The 16058-nt window shown below is 28.6% G+C and overlaps 1 long non-coding RNA gene across 1 annotated transcript; it reads left to right on the top strand.

Moving 5' to 3' along the window:
- The first annotated feature begins 1319 nt into the window (after nucleotides 1–1319).
- On the top strand, nucleotides 1320–15660 carry LOC145270468 (uncharacterized). The gene is made up of 3 exons (XR_013865373.1): nucleotides 1320–1421; nucleotides 3405–3492; nucleotides 13299–15660. It is a non-coding gene; the product is annotated as an uncharacterized LOC145270468 (long non-coding RNA).
- Nucleotides 15661–16058: the final 398 nt, after the last annotated feature.

Raw genomic sequence — 16058 nt, 5'->3', positions numbered from 1 at the left:
ATTTTCACGCTACTGCAAAGATACTTTTCTGCATGTTTTAAGTAATGTAACGCGGCGGCCATAAGATATTTTTGTGTTTTTACCGAATAAAAGCATTACAATACATTAAAACACAAGACTTATCCATGTAGGTAGAAGAGTTACTTATCGAATCGAATAAAAGGATTAAAATACATAACTTATCCAGGTAGGTAGAAGAGTAACTTATCGAACCGAATAAAAGCATTAAAATACATAACTTATCCAGGTAGGTAGAAGAGTAACTTATCGAACCGAATAAAAGTATTAAAATACATAACTTATCCAGGTAGGTAGAAGAGTAACTTATCGAACCGAATAAAAGGATTAAAATACATAACTTATCCAGGTAGGTAAAAGAGTAACTTATTGAACCAAATAAAAGCATAAAAATACATAACTTATCCAGGTAGGTAGAAGAGTAACTTATTGAACCAAATAAAAGTATTAAAATACATAACTTATCCAGGTAGGTAAAAGAGTAACTTATTGAACCAAATAAAAGCATAAAAATACATAACTTATCCAGGTAGGTAGAAGAGGAACTTATCTTGTTTTGACACTTTTTTTGTTGGCTTCTCTTCACAAAACTCTCCAAAATGGTCAATTGTTATTTTTAATTACTTTGAATGCACCTAATATTTTTTATTACAAAATATCAGCAAAATGAAGATACAGAAGAAAATAATTAAAACTAATTATTGCAGTAATTAAAAAAAAAAAAAGGAAGAAGTTTCGTTTCGTTAGGATATGATTTCATGTTTTTACAACTTGCGGAGGTAAGAAACCTGTCAATATAACTCTTTTTTGTACTTTGAAAATGTCCCAGAAAGTAGTATTTATTTTTTTAAGGGTGGGGTTTTACAAGGAATTTATTTAACTTTTAAATTTAGATGAATTTGTCAGTTTCTGCCGCCGTGAAAACATTTTTCATTATAATTTTTTTTCACCTGTAATTTTTTACATTTAATCTCTTTAATTAATTTTTCTCGTATAGATTAACTTTAGATTAATCTTTTAACCACAATAAAAAAAATAATCGGAAATCTTTATAAAAAAAATAAATAAAAATACGAAAAGGCGGTTTTAAAATCTATCAGTGTGTGCAACGAATTAAACAATTAATAAAGATGAAACTTGTAATCTGTTCTCTCTCATGTAAATATTAAAATATTAAATAAAATAATACTAATTTTATCCGTGATATTCACCAAATAGATCGGCTCTATTTCGAAATAATTTCTTTTTTTATTTTTCCTCTTCAATTTTGTTTTCTGCGAACTTGCTCTTCCGTTCATCATCTTGAATTTTAACTTGAGCTTGTAAAATCAATCACATTTGAAAAATCGTTTCCTTTATAAAAGCAGATAAAGTTAATCGAAAGCAGATTATAAAACAAAAACGTAAGTATTACTACATGGCGCACGTATGTGTATTTTTTTGATTTTCGTAATTCTTTATGTTATCAGTGGTGGGTGGCCAATTCTGTATGCGTTTTCACGTATTTTCTCGATTTTTGCTCTTTAATTTCACTGTGTCTTTATTGAAACATGAAATCAGAAAGAAAAGGCGAATAATCCCAATGAAAATGTTGATTTATCATTGAATATCTTTCGCTGTCGATTGTTTTTGTTTTTAATACTAGATTTAATACTTAAACAAAAAAATAACTTCTTTATCGTTTACCAAAACAATAAAATAATAATAATTTTATAAATTTTATTTTTTTAACTGTTTCCCAAGTTTTAAAAAAATCAGATTTTGTTTTCACTAATGACTTAAACATAAAAAAGGTCAATTTTTAAAATCCTTCAAAATTACAAATATTCTTTACAAATACGACTTGTATAGGTTTTCAAGGATGCTGAAAATCAATAAATACTTCAAAAGTGGTGCAGGGAATTAGTTGTCATGACATGCGGAAATTATTTTTTTCAAAAAGGTAGGATCACTTTTCTATATAAATTTAATGTAAAATGAGCACCCACTTTTTGGCCACATTGTGATATTTGGAGGAGGGCTGCCTGAAAGCCGTTTTAGTAAATTGTTACTTTTCACCTTAAGAGTCATCTTTACCATGAAGAATTATGTAGGTTTTCAGGTATGATGAAAACGAATATCACATTTAAAATTGCCGTAAACAAGTAGTTGTATGGATATTAAGCGAAGTAATTCTTTATGTTATCAGTTGTAGCCACCATTCATAACAAGGAATTACATTGCTTAATATTTGGAAAACTCGTTATTGTCTTGTTAACTCAACTTTTCTTTCCAAGAATAAGTTTCTCTTTTCTTTTCTTAAATATCTTAATATGGAACATCCGATGCATGGTTAATATCATCTGATAATTTAAAATTAACATCGGTAGATGACACTTGATTACTTTCATGCTCGAGTTTATAAACAAGAAAAAATTCATTTGTTTTTCTCATAATCTTTTCTTTCATAACTCATTCCTAACAATTCACATACTCTGTCTAAATTGTTAACAAAATCATCTTTCAAAGTGTCACCTATAAAATGAACCCTGAGAAAGGAATATTTTTTTAAAACAGAATATAAATCTTACCCAACCTAACGAATTCCTTCTCACTGGTTCCTCTTCCCCACTTCCAAACTCCAATAAATATTGTGATATCAGCTTGTTCTGTGGCTCAATCACTATCCAACTCATTGAACTTTCCTTCATCAACGTTGCCCACAGGTGTTCCACATGCACCTTCTGGTGGTTCTTATAAAAAACAAGATTTCCAATCTTAAAATCTACTGACTTTATTTTCTTATTCTTGTTCTCTATCAGTTTTTTCCTAACTTCCTGAATGTTATTCCTTATCAAAGTAAAAGATTGATGCATCTCTTTTAGAGCGATCTTGTGTTGCTCATCACCATAGTATACTCTACAAGGCATTAATATATTATCTAATGACATGATCACGTCTCTGTTGTAGAACAAGTAATATGGTGAGAATTTTGTGGTTTCGCTCATATGGAAGCTGCCAACATTTGGTTTATGTATAAATCCTATGACAACTCATTGTTTCTGATGTTTTTTGCTTAACTGTCATGCATCATCGTATGAAATCTTTCCACTTCTTTCTTTGTTTGGTGATAAAATGACGTGCTCACATGATGTATGGTGAGGTTCTCCAATGCCTTCTTCATCACTTTGTTAATATTTTCCGGCCCATTATCTTTTAACAGCTTGGGTGGTGCCCAAATCTGAGAAGAATATTATCCAACGACAGACGCACCACGGTTTTTTGCCTTTTTATTATTATTTTAGCAGTAGTAACCTATTTATGTGATCTAAGTGACTTTCCATAGTATCTTAGAATATTAAAATATCATCCAAATATGGTAATACATATTCTTTCTGTCCCTCTAGAACTATGGAAATTCATTCCTGGAAGATCCTGTAGGCATTTGCGAGTACAAACGGTATCACATTAAAATGAAATAAACCCCAGTGGCAGGTGAATAAAGTTTCCTCTTTATTGTTCTTATTTAATGTAACCTGAGAATAACTTGATGCACCACTGTTTCTGCCTTCTTATTAGCAACCGCAAAAGACTCTCGCCAACCACTATACATATCAATAAAAGTCACTATGTGTTGGCTACCCAAAAGTGTCTTTGGATCGCGCTCGAAAATATCTAATGCCAGTTTTATAAAAGGAAGTATTTTTGCTTAATGGTGTGAAATGCCTTTTCTACAACCATTATTGTTATGGTAATGTACTAACACTCTTTTTGTAAGATGTGACATTACATATAACCTTATCAATAGTTTTTTGACAAGTAATACACTATCTTGTCCATCATGATGAACATTTTTGTTCTGCATCCGCATCTTTAAATCTAAATATTTCATTATCTTTCTCTTGATCTCTAATTTAATAAAAACCCAACAACGTAGGACGGTCGTTCAATACTAAGTGAGTTTCCATAGTGGCTTAGAATATTAAAATATCATCCAAATATGGTAATGCATAATGTTTCTGTCCCCGTAGAACTATGGACCTTAATTCCTGGAAGATCCTGGGAAAGTTTGAGACCAAACGGTATCAAGTTAAAGTGAAATAAATCCCAGTGACAGGTGAATGAAGTTTCCTCTTTAATGTAACCTGAGAGTACCTTGACTTCAGATCTAAGTTTATGAAGTATTCTGCCGACCCAAGCAAGGCTAATATGTTATTAATGACAGGTAACGCTCAGGTAAACTTCTTCATGACTTTATTTAAAGCCTTAAAATCTATGCAAAATCTTTTACTGTCATCCTTATTTTCTCCTTACAATATCAAAAAACTCCATGGACTATTCGATCTTTCAATTACATCTGCCTGCATCATTTCATCTAATTCGAAGTACTTCTTTACCCCATTTTTCTTAAGCCATCATGGCTTTTATCACACTTGTGTTGAGATTCTCTGCAACAAAGAAGTCACGGTGCAAAGACTGACGTTCTATTCCTACTCTTAATCGAGCAAGCCATTTTACAATTAATGGGGAGTCATTAGCTGTTCTTAAACTTTTTTAAAATATAGTTCAGGTTCCTGTCTAAGTTCTTTAAAAACACTATTACTAACATCTCTGTTCTCCTATCCACCAGAGTTCTAATCCTAGCTCCCTATTCTCTACTTGGTTTCCTCTTTTACATTTGTCTACCTATCTTTGGGAACTGTCTGGATTTATAGCCTCAACCAGAATCTGCCGTATCATGTGACAAATCTTCATGAGCTTGTCTTCATACTCCTGGCTTGCATTAAGTCAGATCTTCCATTTAACTTTTGCTTGGGCTTTCTGATAAGCCGCTTGAACATCCTGTGGTTCATGTCTCATCACAACCATCTCCACCTTCCTGTGCCTGAGGCCCTCGATACAGAATCCCAATACCTGTTATTTGACTAGTCTGCTTCTCTGGTCTATCCCACTATAAACGCCTTATTCTAATCTAACTAACCTATGCATGTAGTCATGTCTCTTTTCTAATGTTCACTAATTCGACTTTGTTTGTTAGGGTTTGCAACAATTTCATAGTACCCCTCTAGGGACCTTTTCAATTCTGCCCATTTTTAACTTTCATTGTTTAATATGAGTCTGTTCATGAATTGTTAAGAGAGCTATCTGACATTTTTCCTTATCCACTGCTCCTGTTACCCTTAAATACTTCACTACATCATCCACCAACTTCCTCAATTCTCTACATCATCCACTCACCTCCATCAATTTTTTTACATCATCTACCCACCTTCCTCAATTCTTTACATCATCTATTCACCTCCCTCAATTCTTTACATAATCCACCCACCTCCCTCAATTCTCTACATCATCCACCCACCTCCCTCAATTCTTTACATCATCTACCCACCTCCCTCAATTCTTTACATCATCTACCCACCTCCCTCAATTCTTTACATAATCCACCCACCTCCCTCAATTCTCTACATCATCCACCCACCTCCCTCAATTCTTTACATAATCTACCCACCTCCCTCAATTCTCTACATCATCCACCCACCTCCCTCAATTCTTTACATCATCTACCCACCTTCCTCAATTCTTTACATAATCCACCCACCTCCCTCAATTCTCTACATCATTCACCCACCTCCCTCAATTCTTTACATCATCTACCCACCTCCCTCAATTCTTTACATAATCCACCCACCTCCCTCAATTCTCTACATCATCCACCCACCTCCCTCAATTCTTTACATCATCTACCCACCTTCCTCAATTCTTTACATAATCTACCCACCTCCCTCAATTTTTTACATCATCAATCCACCCCTCAATTCTTTACATCATCTACCCACCTTCCTCAATTCCCTACATTATCCATCCACCTCCCGCAGTCACTGTCTTTTCTATTTAAAAATAGCTGCTTTTCCATTATAACAATGGCATACTACTGACGAAAAAAACAAGATAACAATACAACTCAAAATAATTTTTTGTTAAGAAAAATGAAAAAGTGAGCAAAATATTAAGTGAAAAAGTTTTAAACAAAACCTCCAAAATATGTGATTCTCCCTTTATTGACAATTATGTGTGAACACGTTGAAAAACTTTAATGAAAGATAAACATTATTTTAGAATTTAATATAAAATGATTTCCCATCATTCAGTCACATTTTCGGATGTTCAAAGCTAAAAACACAATATTTAAAATTTTGACCTCTAGTCACAGTTTTAAATATTTATATGCTTGATAAGAAAATAACTCTAACTAAACATGAAATAAATTTTTTTATAATCAGATTATCAATTGCAAAAATCAAAAACTCAAAATTAAAACGATTTTTTCCGGATATCATGTTTATATATTGCTATTTACTCCAATAGAAAAACACATATAATTAACAGATTAAAACAGGAAAAGATTATTTTATTTATTTAACAGTGGTTGTTCAAATAAAACTTTACCAAAATTTTTTCCATACTCGTCATGTTGAAATATTTTTTTTTAGATAACGGATAAACGAGTGCTCAACTCTATTTCAGACACCCAAAATTATTAAAAGTGATATCTTTTCTGCCTAGATTCCAAATCTCATGAAAAAATTCTTCATACAAACACGGTATGAGCATTTGAAAATCTTATCAAAAACACCATTTTATGATGTTAACATTTTTATAAATTTATTTGCTTAAAACTCTTAAAATATATAATGTACGTTATTATTTATAAATTCATTTGAAAGTGTATTACTTTCCTAACAAAACGTTGATATTTTGAGAAATTATAATTCTTTGATTTGTAAAATATGACTATTTTAGTAGAAGCCCAGTGAAATGTCTCATTATCCAAAGCATTTTATCGTTCATGCGTATTGCTACTAATAAAAATATCAAAATAAGTTGGAAAGTTTAAGAAAACAATACAACAGAGAGCTAGACACAATATAGTATTCAAGAGTGATTCGACTCTCCAGAAACATGTGCGTGTCAAAAATCTTGACTAATAGATTTCATGTTAATGGGGGAAATTATACAAATGTGAGTCATGTCATTAACTAACAGACATAAATAAATGTTATTTAACACAAGAGACGTCACTCTAACAGAAAACGCAACGTTTGGAAAAGTATCAAGTATTTTTTACCCACATGTTTATATATTTTAAAAATAATTATTTGTTAAATCTGTTCACAAAATAAATAAATTTGATTTTTATTTTTAATTACATTTCATGTCTTTTTCTGCCAAAATTTACAAAATAGAGAAAAGGGTTGTACCACTCGTACATGTGAACCCAAAAAATAATTCAGTCACATTTTCGGTTGTTCAAAGCAAAAAACAACATTTTTTTTAAAATTTTGATCACTAGTCAAAGTTTTTAAATATTTATATGCTTGATAAATAACATGTAAGCAAATTTTTATAATCAGATTTACAATAAAAAATGGATCTGGAATAAAAATCAACAACAAATAAACGTTTGTTTACAGTGGCCGTGTTGCTGCTGTAGGTGTATCAGAATTTTTGTAGGAATTATTGATACCCCTAACACGAAACTGTGAATAAGATATAAAAAAACTCGTAATTTCTCTTTTAAAAGTGGGTTGTTTATTTTCTTTATGGATTATACTTCCAAAATAAACTATTAAAGTTGCTTTAAAAGTAATAGAAATATATTTTTTTATTAAAAAAAACAGTAATGCATTTTACGAACTCAATATTTTTTCAATTTTTAAACTTTAAAAATCTATCAAAATTTTTCTATTGATTCTATTTTTACGATATTTTCAGGGTCAATGTGAAATTGTATGTTCTTTCCAATAAATCGAATATAATATTTTAGACAATCGTTTTTTTTTTAATTCAGGCTCTCTCATTTCAAGTGTCTATTAAAAAGTAAATAATTAATTTACTCACCAAAGTGTTTTACATATCACAAATTGAAGAGAAAAGTTCAATAAATAATATATTCAAACAAAAGAAATTTACCTGTAAAGTTTGTAGTGTAGAAGCTTTTTTAAAACCATGTTGTTTGTTTTTTTTTTAAATCAAACCTTGGCCCTTGCTCCTTTAATTAAAAAATAGGGCTTGAATTACATTTTTCGAGTAGTTATAAGCTTGAAAAGACAGGGGGTCGAATAATTCACGCTTCCCATTTTGAAATGTCTGTTAAAAAGTAAATAATTAATTTACTCCCAAAAGTTTTATATATCACAAATTTAAGATAAAAGGTCAATAAATAATATATTCAAATTTAAAACAAAAAAGGTAGTGTTTTTTAGAAATTTACCTGTAAAGTCCGAAGTTTAAAACCTTTTAAAAAAAAACACGTTTTTTTTTTTGTTTTAATGAAACCTTGGTCTTTGCCCCTTTAATAGAAAAAAAAATCGGGCTTGAATTACATTTTTCTACGAGTATAAGCTTGGAAAGACTATTTTTCACGAAATTTCTGACACACCTATCGTTGCTGCTCGTTATGATGCTATTACTAATACTACAGTATACACTCAAAATCAAAAAGATTTTTTTCTGGAGATCATGTTTTATAATTGCTATTTACCACAACAGAAAACCACAGACAATTATTATTGTAACAGATTAAAACAGTAAAAAGATTGTTTTAGTTAACAGTGGTTGTTCAAATGAAATTTTAAAAAAAAATTCCATACTCGTCATGTGGAAATCTGTTTTTACACAACGGAAAAACGATTACTCAAATCTATTTCAGACAAGCGAAACTATTAAAAATGTCATTTTCTTGGCTAGATTCCAAATCGCATGCAAAATTAAAATATATTATTATTATAAATGTATTTGTTTAAAACTCTTTAAACATATTATTACATTATTACTCTTAAAGCATATTATTACATTATTATAAAACATATTAGTACATTATTATTTATAAATGTATTTGTTTAAAACTCTTTAAACATATTACATTATTACTCTTAAAGCATATTATTACATTATTATAAAACATATTAGTACATTATTATTTATAAATGTATTTGTTTAAAACTCTTTAAACATATTATTACATTATTACTCTTAAAGCATATTATTACATTATTATAAAACATATTAGTACATTATTATTTATAAATGTATTTGTTTAAAACTCTTTAAACATATTACATTATTACTCTTAAAGCATATTATTACATTATTATAAAACATATTAGTACATTATTATTTATAAATGTATTTGTTTAAAACTCTTTAAACATATTATTACATTATTACTCTTAAAGCATATTATTACATTATTATAAAACATATTAGTACATTATTATTTATAAATGTATTTGTTTAAAACTCTTTAAACATATTATTACATTATTACTCTTAAAGCATATTATTACATTATTATAAAACATATTATTAGTACATTATTATTTATGAATTTATTTGTTTAAACCTCTTAAAATATATAATGTACATTATTATTTATAAATTTATTTGCTTAAAACACTTAAAATATACTGCACATTATTATTTATGTATTCGTTTGAAAAAACAAAACAGTGGTATATTGACGACTTAAAATACTTTGGTTTGTAAAATATGACTATTTTATCAGAATCCCCTTGGAATGTGTGATTATCCAAAGCATTTTATCGTTCATGTGGAATGCTATTAATCAAAATATCAAAATAACTACTGATAAAAATACATATCAAAATAAGGTGGAAAGTTTAAGAAAACAATCCATCCAGGGCTCTACAGACGAATTTGATTTTAGTTGACCTGTGACAACTAAATCTCTTATTTTACTAGCCAAATAGAAAAGTTACTAGCCAACCCAATGTAATGCAAAAATTTACTAACTAATGTGATGCTATTTTACTGTTATGAAAAATCAATAATATTCGGTGATGTTTTTTTTTGATTTTCGAATTATGAGATAGACAAAATGAAAAGGGGAAAATTCAGAAATTTTATTTAGTTTAAATTTTATCAAATAACTTGAATAAATAGCTTAAATCGTTTTTATTTTTAAATATTACTGCTCTGTTGATTTACAGTGTACATATATATATATGTGTACATATATATGTGTGTGTATATATAGTGTGTATATATTTATATTGTGTATATATATTGTGTGTATATATATATTGTGTGTATATATATATTTTGTATATATATATATTGTGTGTATGTTTATATATTGTGTATGTATATATATATATTATGTGTATATATAGTATGTGTATATATAGTATGTGTATATATATTATGTGTATATATACATTCTGTGTATATATATGTGTATATATATATTATGTGTATATATGTGTATATATATTATGTGTATATATATATTGTATATATATATATTGTGTGTATATATATATCGTATATATATATTGTGTATATATATTGTATATATATATTGTATATATACATATATTGTGTATATATATTGTGTATATATGTATTGTATATATATATTGTGTATATATGTATTGTATATATATATTGTGTATATATGTATTGTATATATATATATTGTATATATATATTGTATATAGTATATATATTGAATATATATATATGTATTGTGTATATATATATATATATATTGTGTGTATATATATTGTATATATAGTATATATATTGTGGCTATATATATTGTGTATATATATATTGTGTATATATATTGTGTATATATATATATATTGTGTGTATATATATACATTGTGTATATATATTGTGTGTATATATATTGTGTATATATTGTGTATATATATATATTGTGTAAATATATATTGTGTGTATTTATATATATTGTATAAAAATAGTGTATATGTATTGTGTATATATATATAGTGTATATTTGTTGTGTATATATATTTATATATATATTGTATATATAGTGCATATGTGTATATATATTGTACATATATATATTGTGCATATGTATATATATTGTTTATATATATTGTGTTTATGTGTATATATATTGTATATATATATTGTATATATATTGTATATATATATATATATATATATTGTATATATATATTGTGTGTATATATATTTTCTGGTTATATATATATATGTGTATATTTTGTATATATATATATTGTGTATATATATTTTTTGTATATATATATATATATATTGTGTCGATATATATATTATATATATTGTGTATATATATATTATATATATATTATATATTATATATATATTCTGTATATATATATTGTGTGTATATATATAATCCTTTCTCATTTTTTACAGTTAAAAAAATGAAATGTCATCCAATGATTTCAAAAGTACAAAAGTTTTCAATAAAAATCGGTAAAAAAGATTTTGCAATGACTATTTTTTTAATAATTTATAATATTCTAAAAAATATTTTTAAATTAAAATTTAAAAATTACATAATATATAATAAATAAATTCTATTTCCGAAAAAAAAACCCTCTGTTGCTGTCACCCCTCTATGGCTGTTACTCGGAGCAGACCGCATCCCCGCCCCCACCGCCTTAACTACGCTAGTGGGTAAACACCTCTGAACCCTCTGACTATTTATAGCCAATTTACAGCTTTTGTTAAGGTACGATCGAGTGCACACCAAGGCTAATCATGTGTCATATGTGCGCACGTGTATTAAAGTGACTTATCATATAGGCATAGTAATCTTTCTCAGACGATTTTAAATTAGATAGAAATTAATTTTTGAAAAATTGCGTATAATTTCGAAAAGACAATTGTTTTTTGTTTTTTGTTGGTGAATAATATTTCAAAATTGACTTACTGCAGTGTGCAGTAGTAGCTTAAATTAAAAATAACGCTGTATTTAAGAGATAGCAAAATAATTGTTTTTATTTTTTTATTTTCTAAAGACCTTAACCGCAAACCACCACTTTGCATGCATAGTTCTAATGTTATTCCAATGATATTCTTTTAAAAACTTTAAAAGAAGCCAATTACTGTCAAAGTTTTGCGAAATAATACCACGTGATCAATTTGATTTTAGAGATTTTATTTCCAAAGCCTTTGTTTTAAAAAAAAGTATATTGTTCTATTACTGTTGTACTGTTTAAATAATTTGACTTTGCTCGTTTTATTTTAAGAAAACATAAGTTGAAAAACATATTTCATTCACTATTAGAAGAGTTGTCAGTAAAAAAAAACAGTCACCAAAAAGATAAGCATATTTTTATTTTTAGTCGCCAACTGGAAAAATAACTCGTAAATGTAATTTACTCGCAGTGTAGATCCCTGCCATCAGAGAGGTAAACATAATATAGTATTCAAGAGTGATTCGATTCTACAGAAACATGTTGTTCACGGAAAGCCACTTATGAAAAAATCATGACTAAGAGATTCCATGTAAATGTGGAAAATTATACAAATGTGAGTCATGTCATTCACTAACAGTAAGGTTATAAAATCATTGAAAAGCTGTAATATGTGGAGAGATTGAAAAATCAGTTATGGCAGAAAATATATGGATGGAAAAGTTAAATCATTTACCATTATGGGATAAAGTAAAAATTATAAATAGAGAAGAACAATAAAGAGTAAGCTAAGTTATATATTATTTAACACGATAAAGGAACCATTAATAATAAATTAATAATATATTAATCTGTAATAAAAACTGTCTATACATCCATATATATATATATAAATATATATATATATACATATATATATATATATGATATGAAATAATAAATACTGATATAACATCTAGAAACAAAATAGTTCTTAAAATGCATACTAGGATTGCCTGCTCGGACCCGTAATGCTAATATATGTTGGTATGTTTAGAGTACTTGGTAAAATTTAGTTCTAGGTTACATACTTAACACGAGAAGTTTTTATCCTCAGTTAGATTGAAAATAGAACAAAAAATTACTTAGAAATTTTTACCCAGTCATCGCTACCAGAGTGTGCTAATCTCATGTACTAAATAAAACGTTCCATTCAGAATTATGTAAAGATTTTTCAGTTCAAAAGAAAGGTTCTCAAGTTCGACAAAATACACTCAAATAAGATCAGAGGTAACATAGAAGGTTGTGAAAATAACACCCAAGTGGAGAACAGTATTCTGAAGAATCAAATAATATGAATAATCAATCCTTATCTCTAAAATAAAAACGTGATTATTTTCAGTTGGAAAAATAAAAACACATTAATTTTGTATAAAATCCGGTATTGAATAAAAATATACTCATTTTATTTTTTAATTTCATTATTAATAGATGTTTGTATATTTTTTAATAAATACCAACATAATAAATTGAATTTTACAACATGAAATGTACTTTTTCAAATTTATTTTATACTTTCAGAATTTGCAACAATGAAAAGAAATTCATTAATGGATAAGAAGCACCTTTCTGCATTGTTGATTTAAAAATCGTTTAAAATAATTATTAATTTCTTCATATAAATTTTCGTAAGTTGAAATTGATTAGCGTGCCTATCATCACACACTTCATTACATTCCTACTTTTTGTGGAATCAGATGCAAGCAAACATGAAATACAAACAACATTCTTATGAAGTATGTGGTTCTTCTTTTGCACGGAAGTCAAATTTATTGCATCATATGCTAACTCATGCAGGAGAGAAATCACATTCTTGTGAAGTATGTGGGTCTTCTTTTGCATGGAAGTCACATTTGTTGCGTCATATGAAAACACATACAGGCGAGAAACCATATTCTTGTGAAGTATGTGGTTCTTCTTTTGCATGGAAGTCAAGTTTGTTTTGTCATATGAAAACACATACGGGAGAGAAGCCACATTCTTGTGAAGTATGTGGTTCTTCTTTTGCACAGAGGTCACATTTATTGAATCATATGAAAACACATACAGGAGAGAAACCACACTCTTGTGAAGTATGTGGTTCTTCTTTTACATGGCAGTCAACTTTGTTGACTCATATGAAAACACATACGGGAGAGAAACCACATTCTTGTAAAGTATGTGGTTCTTCTTTTGCACAGAAGTCACAATTGGTGTCTCATGTGAAAACACATACAAGTGAGAAATCACATTCTTGTGAAGTATGTGGTTCTTCTTTTGCACGGAGGTCATATTTATCGAGTCATATAAAAACACATACGGGAGAGAAACCACATTCTTGTGAAATATGTGGTTCTTTATTTGCATTGAAGTCACATTTGTTGAGTCATATGAAAACACATACGGGAGAGAAACCACATTCTTGTAAAGTATGTGGTTCTTCTTTTGCATGGAAGTCAAGTTTGTTGACTCATATGAAAACACATACTGGAGAGAAACCACATTCTTGTGAAGTATGTGGTTTTTCTTTTGCACAGAGGTCACATTTATTGAATCATACGAAAACACATACGGGAGAGAAACCACATTCTTGTGAAGTATGTGGTTCTTCTTTTGCATTGAAGCCAAATTTGTTTCGTCATATGAAAACACATACGGGAGAGAAACCACATTCTTGTGAAGTATGTGGTTCTTCTTTTGCATTGAAGTCAACTTTGTTTCGTCATATGAAAACACACACGGGAGAGAAACCACATTCTTGTAAAGTATGTGGATCTTCTTTTGCACAGAAGTCAAATTTGGTGAGTCATATGAAAACACATACGGGAGAGAAACCACATTCTGAGATTAAAAACTTTGTTTATTAACAGAAAATTATTATAATATAATGATAACTGGTGTACAACATGATTATGACATGTGCAACGTGATTATGACAATTGCTCTGGAATGAATTTGAAGATGTGCTATGAATGTGAGTCAAAAGTTTTCAAAAGAATGATTATCTAGGATGAAATTTGGGTATACCACTGCAATTCAGAGACCAAAGCCCAGTTTATGCATTAGAAGCACTTAGATGGACAACACCCAAAAAATTCAAGGCCACCTCCCTGCAAGATTTGTGAAAACCTAATGTCATAATTTCCACTGATATTGATATACAAACAACAGGAGATTGCTTGTGAATTTCATAATACCATGAAACTGTGAGAATAAAAACGTTGTTTATTAACAGAAAATTATTAACATAATCAAAGAAAAACGATTAAAACAGATACTCAATTAGGGCGAGTTGGAACAAGGCGTGCTACACACATGTGTAAGCTAACTTGAAATAGTGTTGTGTTTTGAATTTGGACGTTTACACTCGGCTAATAAGCCAAGAACCACAGTCTATACAAAAACATGATATTAACGGATTCATACGCAAGAAAATATATTCTGTTTTCACATCCCAACTAATAACTGTGGTAATTTTCTTTGTGAGTAATTAGACCAGGGCATTATGTATTGAACGCCTATCATAACATCAATTTTATATTTTTTGCGAACATTTTTCAGCGACAGTTTCTCCTTCCAAATCATACGATAAAAAAGAGTATTGAAAAACGTTTGATTATCATTTACTGTTGCAGCATCAGATATCGATAAAAATTCAACAATTAAAAACTGATTAGCCATATACGCTATTGACTTAGTAAGTTGTGTAGTAGTTATATTTTGTAGGATAGTTTCATATTTATGTGAACGAATCTTTCTACTTAGAATAATTGATCTATTATTATCAGATGAAAATACCTTGTATGAGGTGAACTTCTACTGAGCTACTTACACACTTTTCTCATGTCTAAATCATGTAAATGTACGCAACCAAGGTGTACTTCTACTGAGCTACTTCTTTCTTTTCTTGGAGAAGCGAAAACGTGAAATAAAGTTAACAAAATGTTCGAATTGATTCTTTTATTAATTTAACTTTTGATTAAATATTTTATTCTGCATTTTTTTCCCATGTATTCACGTAATTTGGCATAAATATGTTTCTTCTTTCAAGATTTTTCCAGATTCAGATTGGAAACTCTTTTCTATCCTCAAACACATGACATACTTCTTTTCCATAGCATGTGACACATTTCTCATATGTTTATCTAGGGAAACTTTTAATCACGCCACCTGCAGCATATTTCTGGTTAACGACAGGTTATCATGAGTTGTACGACTGTAACCCTCACCAAAATCATACGAATTAACAAAATTGTTACAGGCGTATGTTCTCAATATATAAGATTAAAAGTGTTGTTTTTC

The sequence above is a fragment of the Euprymna scolopes genome, chromosome 46, assembly GCF_053919585.1.
Source record: "Euprymna scolopes isolate OS-2025 chromosome 46, ASM5391958v1, whole genome shotgun sequence".
Classification (NCBI taxonomy): domain Eukaryota; kingdom Metazoa; phylum Mollusca; class Cephalopoda; order Sepiida; family Sepiolidae; genus Euprymna; species Euprymna scolopes.
Note: the sequence above shows the minus strand (reverse complement) of the source record. Positions and strands in the feature narration are given on the sequence as shown.